Raw genomic sequence first — 8,353 nt, 5'->3', positions numbered from 1 at the left:
TTACTGCAACAATGGCCGACTTCGACACTCCAGAACAAATGGTCGCTTCTATGCAACAGATGCAACAGCAGATGCAACAAATGCAAGAGTTGCAGCAAACAATCGCAGAGCAGCAACCTACCGCGTAACATCCCTACTACGCGCTCTGCCATCGCTCCACCACCATGTCAAAGGGCAGACTTTGAGATAAAACCCGGCATGATCAATCTTGTCCAGAGAAAGATGTTCCATGGACTGTCAGCTGAGATACCGATGGAACACATTGAAGCTTTTGAAGAGATATGCAGCTTCACTTGTGCAAACGGCGTCCCACCCGACTACATCAAATGCATGTTGTTTCCATTCTCTCTAGCGGACAAGGCTTCACGATGGCTTAATTCATTACCTGCAGGGTCCCTAACTTCTTGGGAACAGGTTAGAGCAGCTTTCTTGGGACACTTCTACACGAAAGCCAAAATAGTTGCCCTAAGGAAAAAGATCTCCTCCTTCAAGCAACTCGCTAATGAACCTTTCAACGAAGCGTGGGAACGGTTCAATGTTACCCTCAGAGAGTGTCCTCATCACGAGTTTGACGATGACCATGTCCTAGGAATCTCCTACGATGGTGTGGAATGGGAGTTCCGCAATGCTCTAAACGCAGCGAGCAATGGAGATTTCATGACTCAAACCACAGAAGGAGCTCACGCGCTAATATAGAACATGGCAGCTAGTTCGTCCAACAAAAACGAGGAAACTGACCGTTCCAAGAAGGTGAACAGCATGGACACTAGAAAGATTGATGACCTCGCCGCTAAGGTCGATCTGCTACTCAAGAACAATCAGAATCAGATCTATGTCATGGAAGAGACCAATCTGGAACCATGTACTACAGATGCTGCAGCAGAAACCGAGACATCGGAAGAAGATCAGCAAGATGTCAGCTACGTCAATGGGCAGGGTTGGCAGTTCAAAAGCTACCACCCAAACCCTAATGTGAGGAACAACCCGCACCTGTTCTCATACAAGACCAATCCAAACAACCCCAATGACAGATCTTAGGGAAATAAGTTCCAAAACACTGGATATCAGAAGACATACCTTCAGAATCAGAATCAGAATCAGAATGGGAAGACGTTCTTCCTCAGCCTGGCTCAGAATCAATTTCAGAACATGCAGAATAATCCGCAGGCTGCTCCTGCAACCGCGAGCGGTCCGCCAGATGAGCTGAAGGGAATGATGCAACAACTTCTGCAGGGGCAACATATTCAAGGAAAAGCACTGAACTAGGTTACAACTGAGATAAACACTCGGATGGACAACATGTTCATAGAATTGAATTCCAAATACGATGTTGTAACAAGCCACATAAGGCAGATGGACGTTCAGATTGGTCAAACTGCTGAGACAATAAAAAGGCAACAGGGAACACTCCCAGGGAAAGTAGACAAGAATCCCAAGGACTGTAATGCAGTGGAGCTGAGAAGTGGAAGAAATCTATCAGATCTTGTCCCCAAGAAGCTCACTGCTCAAGAGAAGGGAAAACAAAAGGAGGGAGAACAACCTCCGCTTGAGGATGTCCACGACGACGATCATGAACCGGAACAGCCAATAGCCGCAGAATCAGTAGCTCCCACGACTCAAGATTAACCTGTTCCTACTTGTGTCTACATTCCAAATGGTCCCTACCCAGTCCCTGCTAAGAAATCACGCAAAGATTGCAAAGAGATGAAGTGCAAGAAGATGCTAGATGAGTTGAATGTTAAGTTCTCTCTCATGGATGCTATTCAGATGATTCCTTCAATGCGCAGTCTTGTGAAAGGGCTGATCTCTGGGAAGACCTCTGCAGACAGCGACATCATGATGGTCTCGAAAGAATGCAGCGCAGTCCTTCAAAACAGAACAGTCAGGAAATTGGAAAATCCTGGAAAATTTGTCCTATATGTTCAGATTGAAAAAAACAGTATTCGCTTGTTCTTTATGCGATCTGGGTTCCAGTGTGAATCTCATGCCTTACTCAGTTGCAAAACGCATGGGACTAACCAATTTCAAGCCAACCAGGATTTCTTTGGTGTTGGCAGACAGATCAGTCAAGTTGCCAGTAAGTGTTCTCGAAGATCTGCAAGTTCAAATTGGTGACACCACTATTCCGGCAGACTTTGTGGTTCTAGAACTCGAAGATGAACCAAAAAACCCTCTCATTCTGGGCTGACCTTTCCTATGCACAGCTAGTGCAATCATTGATGTCCGCAACGGGACAATTGATCTCCAACTGGGAGATATTGTGATGAAATTCGAGATGGATGAGCTGCTCAAACGACCTATGCTAGATGGCTAGAACTTCACAACTAGCGACAAGAACGCCGACTTGACCCCTCAACAAGGGATGATCGAAGAAATCCTCGCAGATGATCCTTTGGAAGTAGCCTTGATACGAGTAGAGTCTGAGCAGAACACATGCAACGTTGATGCTAACGGGTACGAAAAGATGCTAGACTCGTGTGGAAGCATTGAGAAGACGGTCGCTTTTCTAAGTATGGGGGAGACGAGTAATCAAATTTCACCAGAAGAAGCAACTGCTCCTAAAAAGCCGATCAAACCAACAAGCCTGCTCGATGATTCCTGGAGCGAACTCAAGGCTCCAAAGATCGAATTAAAGTCCCTTCCAGGGGGACTCAGGTATGCGTTTCTTGGACCTAATTCCACATATCCTGTCATTGTGAACTCTGAACTAAATAATGTGGAAACTGCTAAACTATTGTGTGAATTGAGAAAATACCGCAAGGCAATAGGATATTTGTTAGATGATATTCCCGATATTTCACATGATTTATGCATGCATAGAATACACTTAGAAGATGAATCGATGACTTCTGTAGAACATCAGAGGTGGTTAAACCCAAATCTAAAAGATGTTGTCAAGAAAGAGATAATGAAACTTCTAGAATCTGGTGTAATTTATGCGATTTCTGATAGTAAGTGGGTTAGTCCTGTTCATGTAGTCCCTAAGAAAGGTGGAATTACTGTGGTTACTAATGAAAAGATAGAATTGATACCTACTAGGACAGTAACTGGCCACCATATGTGTATTGATTTTCGAAAACTAAATACGGCCACACGAAAGGATTACTTCTCGCTTCCATTCATTGATAAAATGCTTGAGAGATTGGCTAACCACCCATATTACTGCTTTTTAGATGGTTATTTGGGTTTCTTTCAGATTCCCATTCACCCAGACGATCAGGAGAAGACGACCTTTACGTGTCCTTACGACACTTTTGCCTACAGGAGAATGCCGTTTGGTTTGTGCAACACTCCTGCGACATTCCAGCGTTGCATGATGTCTATTTTCACTGACCTAATTGAGAACATAATGGAAGTTTTCATGGACGATTTTAGCGTCTATGGGAACTCATTTTCTGTTTGTTTGTCAAACTTGTGCAGGGTTGTGGGAACCGAAATTCGCACTGTCGATTTCCGTTTAAATTAGGAAAGTAGGAGAACCCTAATTTCTGAGAGGTCTCGGATATCTGCTAATACCACACGCTAAGCAATCAGAACACGAGATAACAACGATAAATTATATGAAATCATAAAAAGAGAGCAAAGAGAAGTCTTATTCCGAATTTGAGTATGAGCGTTTACAACAAGGTTTAAGCCTGGGCTCGAGAGCTATCGGCGAGATTCCTAGTTCTAACAACCCTAAGATGGCTAAACCTAATTGAGTCGCAGCATGAATGACAAAAACGAAAAGTTGCCTAATTGCCCTAAGTGCTAAGTTTGCTCTGAGAAAAGTCCTCCTCCATGCCTCTCGCCTAGGACTCCTTATATACTGGCTCCAAGGTCGGTTTACGCTTTTCCACTTCTGCCCTTAAGCCGCCATAGCATAAAAATGGAGATATTCCATTTTTTCCGATCTTCGTAATTATCTTCAAAATTTCGTATTTATCCGCGGAAACTTGACATTTATCTTTCCTTGCGAACCAAGCGTAAACCGTCATGCGGCTTACGGGCTGTTGGTTAAGAAATCGTAAATTGGGCTTCGAGTCATGTCTTAGGTCCCTTTGGGCCGTCTTCCGACTCGAAGCGTTTATTACGGCTTCTTTCGATAAAGAACGAACTTTCCGCGGTTTTTTAAGGTAAAGTTTGATCGATAACTTAGAATGGCGGGGAATCGTGAAATGGGTTTGCTACGGTCTTCGGGAGATAGCATCGAAGGGTAGACGAGAACGCGTGGACTAATGTCGTATCGACGTTTCGGAAGAGCTCGGTCGCTACATAGCGACCGAGCGCTTGATCGCTATGTAGCGACCAAACTTCGGTTTGAGCTTGGTCGCTACGTAGCGACCGAGCGGAGCACGTGTTCGGTCGCTGCGTAGCGATCCCTTTTCGAGCTCTTGTCCGATGATTCGCGTTTCCTCCGCAAAGCTTTTTGTAAAGAAAAATCTATTTCGAAAAAGTATTTGTCGAAGAAGGTTTCTACGTTTTCTTCTTCGGGGATTTGGACGTTAACTTCGTCATAACCGTTTTTGACCCCAACAGTTAGCCCCCCAGCTTGTTAGAGTCAAGACTCTAGCGGGCGGTTTGACGATTTTGGCAAAGCTAGGCGTATTGAACGAAGTTTACTTCAAACTCCGCGGAAGAGAACTCCCGAGAAAGTGTTTATTAAAAAATATAAAATTCCGAGCTCATACTTCTATAAGTAGTGGGCTCTTGTCATTCATTTGCTCCACACCTTCTTTTCTTCAAACCTCCAAAACCTCTCTAGCTCCAAATCTCTTGTTTTTAACATGTCTTCTTCCCATGGTGACAAGCGAAGTTTGGACGTGGAGATGGGCCAGGCCACCTCTCCGACGCCGATTCCGACTTCTCTGGTCGAAGCGCCGGCTTGTGTTGCCGACCATCTCTCCTTTCGAGAGAAATTAGTTCATCGCCAAGCCGAGAAAGAACAGGTTCGAGCCGGCGTCGAGTTACCATCCTCTTCTGCACTGGCCGTTGCTCCGGGTCAAGGGGCCGAGGGCGTAACTCCGCGAGATACGGGAACTCTCGCAGGCTTGGTCATTCCGGATGCTTCAGCTTTACCTGCTGGATCGTCCACGACTCCGATTCTCGTTGAAGATAAGGAGAGGGCTGCTAACTCTATGCCTCCTCCTCCGGCCAGGAAGGAGATCGTTCTAGCGCTGCGCGCTCCTAGTGTTGTTCCGGTTGCTCAGCCTAAGGGCCAGAAGAGGAAGTTCACCAAGGGCAGTGACGGGGAATCTTTGCAGCAAGGGGACTCGAGCATAGCATCGGGGCTTCGCGGAAAGGTTTGTCGCTCACTTACTTTCTTGATTGCTACATATTTCTCTAAAAGACAAAGAATCCCTAACTTTCTTCTCGTTTCGCAGTTCATGTCGTTGATCGACGAGATGATCAGCGAGGGCGGTTCTGAGACCAGTCGTCTTGTCAGGGAGTTGTTGGACCTGCAGGGTAGATGGTCTGAAACCGAGGCTATGTTGACGGCTGTCAGGGATTCTCACTCCGTGAAAGTGTCGAAACTTGAGGTCGCGATAGGGGAGCTCGAGAGGGACCTCGGGAAGACGGCGAGTTCATTGCTTAAAGAGAAGAAAGCCAGGAAAGCCAAATCTTCTGAGGTGCGTCGTCTTCAGTGTCAGATCGAGGGCGATGCAGGATTAGCGAGCCGCGGGATTCGAGAGGCCAAGGACGCTCTTCATTCTGAGTTTCAAGCTCGCTTGTCGAAGATTTCCGCCTTTCTGGGCTCTCTCGAATGCATCCGAAACAGGGATTTATCCTTGGTGACGATTGAGGGCGGGATGGCCGTGGTTCAGTCATTCCAAAGCGAGACTCCTCCGACCTTAGAGGCCGAAGAGGCCCGACTGTCCGGCTGCAAGGGAGATTTGACAGTCGTGGATGGCGATTTTGATCTCATCCTAGCTGACCTAAAATCCGCGTGCTTTCTTCCGACGTGTTCAGAAGGCCCGGAGGGGAAAGATCCGGTGCTCGGAGAAGGCGGAGCTGATGCGGCTCCAGGCTTGAATGAAGTGACGGGTGAAGAGGGAGCGTGAGCTCTGAGGATGACTTTGGTTAGATCTCTTGCGGGAGATTTTTTTTTTTTTTATGTTTGATGTTTCGGCCTTAAATGGCCTTATTCCGTGTTTCGGGACTGGCCGTATGTGGCTTTGAATCCCTGCTGCTCTGCGGCTTTTTATGACAAGATGATAGAGTTGCATTTTTCATAAGCTTACGTATGGCGTGGAAGAAGGGTGATGAGTTGTCGTCTCATATCCTTCTTCGATGTGAAATGTTTTGTTTGAGATCTGTTTCGAGAGTTTTTCCGCGAGGTATCGACTTCGTAGGATTTCTGAAGATGTCGAATATAAACATAGAGGCATGGTTTTGGGATCTCGTATCTTTTGGATATCATGCCTTGAGATGTTAGAGACCAGTGCGTTGGGTTTAGGGCAAGATCTAGGTTTACTTTCAGTTTTAAAATTTTATGCGGTGACTAACCGGCTATCGATTTATCTGTTGCGATTTTAACCTGATTCGTACCGATTTAAAGTCCGCGATAGGTTCTCGGCTTATACGACTTGTTAGATACGAATCGAGCATCTCTCCGGAGACAATTTTTAAGCTAACTGGAAGTGCTGGACCAAAGTTTCGGGTTTCTTTTATAGTGCTATTATCCTTGTGTCGGATGTACGAGAGTCATCTTCGTGAGATGACTATGTCTGTTTAGGACGTTAAGGAGTTCGATATGATCAGCACCGAACTTGGCGGCAGATGCCGTCGTTTAGAGTTTTTTGCGCAAGATATGTGTTAAAATGTTCATCATTTTTTTACGGAGTGTCCGTTTTCGTCGTTCGGAAGAAGTATTCCTCGAGGCATCTCTCGCGACGTCTCGCGATGCCAAAGGCTGATTCTCCCTAACGGCTGATTTATTTTCGAATATCGAAAATGTTTTGCGGATAAAATATAATTTGCTTGGTTAAGATATGTCGGAAACATCGAAGGCGAGGTCGGATGTTTTCGAGTTTGAGAGTTTACGAGTATACGTATCCACTCCCCCCCCCCTTTTTAATGAGGAGGGACAGCTGAATTTGCCTTTCGACAATCTGCCTACGTACTCCTCATGGAGATCAAGCCGTCTCGTAGTTCGGTCATTGTAAGTTGGTTTGTTTAGTGATAGTATTTTTTGAGATGCATCGCGTTCCAGGTCCTTGGAATTTTTATGCCTTGCATGTTGGCTATTTCGTAGGAGCCCGGTCAGACGATTTTTTCGATTTTATAGGGTCCTTCCCAGTTTGCTCCGAGTTTCCCGCGTTTCGTTCAACGGTGTTTTGGAAGACTTTGCGAAGGACTAGATCTCCCTGATTAAATCTGCGATTCCATACGTTGGAATTGTAGTACTTTGCGGTTGCGTGTTGGTAATTTTGGATTCGGATGAGCGCTCGATCCCGGCGTTCGTTAATGAGATCGAGGTCGTCTAGGAGCATTGCGTTGTTGAGCTCCTCTCGTTCTGGAAGTAATCTTCTTCGAACACCGAGGAACTCTACTTCTGCGGGAATCATGCATTCCGTTCCGTACACCAGAGCGAAAGGGGTTTCTCCTGTTGCTCGCCTCGGGGTGGTACGGTGGGACCAGAGGACTCCCTTGAGTTCGTCGGCCCACCTGCCTTTTTGGCCTCTAAGCGTTTCTTCAGTCCGTCGATAATGGTTTTATTAATCGTTTCAGCTTGTCCGTTACACTGCGGATATCTGGGCGTCGATTTGTTAAGCCGTATCTTCCATTTTTTTCGCAGAACGCCTCGAACTGGGTGGAGATAAATTGAGATCCGTTATCGGTTATGATTTCGTAAGGAACTCCATGCATGCAGATGATGTTTTCCCATACGAAACTTTCGACTTGGATATCTTTTATACTTGCGTACGAATCTGCCTCTACCCATTTTGAAAAGAAATCGGTGAGGACTAAAAGGAAACGCTTTTGCTTTGAATTATGAAGGGGACCGACGATGTCCATGGCCCAGCGCATAAAAGGATAGGGCGATGTGATGGAGGAGAGGACTTCGGCTGGTTGTCGGATGGTTGGAGCATGCCTCTGGCATTTTTCGCATTTTCGTATGAACTTCTCGCAATCTCCGATCATCGTTGGCCAGTAGTATCCATGGCGTTTGATTTTCACTGCCAGTGATCTTCCGCCGGAATGATTACCGCAGGACCCAGAATGTACTTCTTCCATCACGTTTTTCGCCTCTTCCCCTTCCAAGCACGTCATGAGTGGTCCGGAGAATCTCCATTTGTAAATTTTGCCATCTACTGTTACGTAGCACGCGGCCTGTGTTCGGACTTTACGAGCTGCCCATTTCTCGGTGGGC

The 8,353-nt window shown here is 46.2% G+C and overlaps 1 non-coding gene across 1 annotated transcript; it reads right to left on the bottom strand.

Moving 5' to 3' along the window:
• Window positions 1-462: 462 nt before the first annotated feature.
• Window positions 463-569, bottom strand: LOC125582778. The gene has a single exon (XR_007320231.1). It is a non-coding gene; the product is annotated as a small nucleolar RNA R71 (small nucleolar RNA).
• Window positions 570-8,353: the final 7,784 nt, after the last annotated feature.

This window comes from Brassica napus, chromosome C2 (genome assembly GCF_020379485.1).
Source record: "Brassica napus cultivar Da-Ae chromosome C2, Da-Ae, whole genome shotgun sequence".
NCBI lineage: Eukaryota > Viridiplantae > Streptophyta > Magnoliopsida > Brassicales > Brassicaceae > Brassica > Brassica napus.
This window is presented reverse-complemented; position numbering and strand designations above follow the sequence as displayed.